This window comes from Larimichthys crocea, unplaced genomic scaffold (assembly GCF_000972845.2).
Source record: "Larimichthys crocea isolate SSNF unplaced genomic scaffold, L_crocea_2.0 scaffold61482, whole genome shotgun sequence".
Taxonomy (NCBI): Eukaryota; Metazoa; Chordata; class Actinopteri; family Sciaenidae; genus Larimichthys; species Larimichthys crocea.
The window spans coordinates 1-921 of NW_020858067.1; the positions used below are offsets into that span (position 1 = coordinate 1).

General features: G+C 39.2%; 1 long non-coding RNA gene across 1 annotated transcript; it reads left to right on the forward strand.

The window, feature by feature from the left end:
• Positions 1-283, forward strand: LOC113745299 (uncharacterized). Its single transcript, XR_003462086.1, has 2 exons — positions 1-61; positions 198-283. It is a non-coding gene; the product is annotated as an uncharacterized LOC113745299 (long non-coding RNA).
• Positions 284-921: the final 638 nt, after the last annotated feature.

Here is a 921-nt window from a genome sequence, read left to right on the forward strand (position 1 = left end):
TGTACAGCTGAGAACGTGCTGGGGAGGAGGACATCTGAATCCATCTCTGTTAATGTGAAATGTGAGTGAAAGAGTTTATTTAAGTCTAAAATGCTGCTACACACAGCTATTCACAGTTAATCATTTAAATGTCATACATGCTACTGTAGTAACACATCCTTAACCTACAATAATCTCTGTTAATTTATCTCCTCCAGATGCTCCAAAGCTTCCCTCTGTGTCAGTGAGTCCCTCTGCTGAGATAGTGGAGAACAGTTCAGTCAATCTGACCTGTAGCAGTGATGCTAACCCAGCAGCTAAATACACCTGGTACAAAGAGAAGCAAAAGCTGCCTCAGAGATCAACAGGCATCTATCATTTCACCTCCATCAGCTCTGAGGACAGAGGGAACTACTACTGCAAGTCTGAGAATCAGTATGGAGAGATCGACTCTTCATCTCTGTTTATAGATGTCCAGTGTGAGTACAGAACATTCATATTTCCTACTTTCCTGCTTTTTACAATGAATTGTGTGTTTGGTGGTGGTTGATCTTGGCACAGTACTGCCAACATAGAAGAGAGTCTGAATACATTATGAGTATGAGGAAAACAGATTCAGCAAATTCTGTCTGTGTGTAATGATAGGCCTGTCTGTCAGACACCTGTCCATCATATTATGTGATTAACTTAAGAAATTCCTAAGTTCTGCACTTTTTTTCTTCTATTTAAATTTTCATTTAAATTTTTTCCTCTTTGAAATTAAAAAATATCTCCACCATAATATATACTGTATGAAAGTGACAAAGACATTGTTAAAGTTACTGTCCCTATCGGCTCTCGCTGCAGGAGGTTTAAGCTTTTTCCAGTGTGCAGAAGGGTCAGTAGGGAGTACTGGCCAGGTCAAACTTCACTGATGTTTTTCCATCAAAAAAGTGTCCAAAA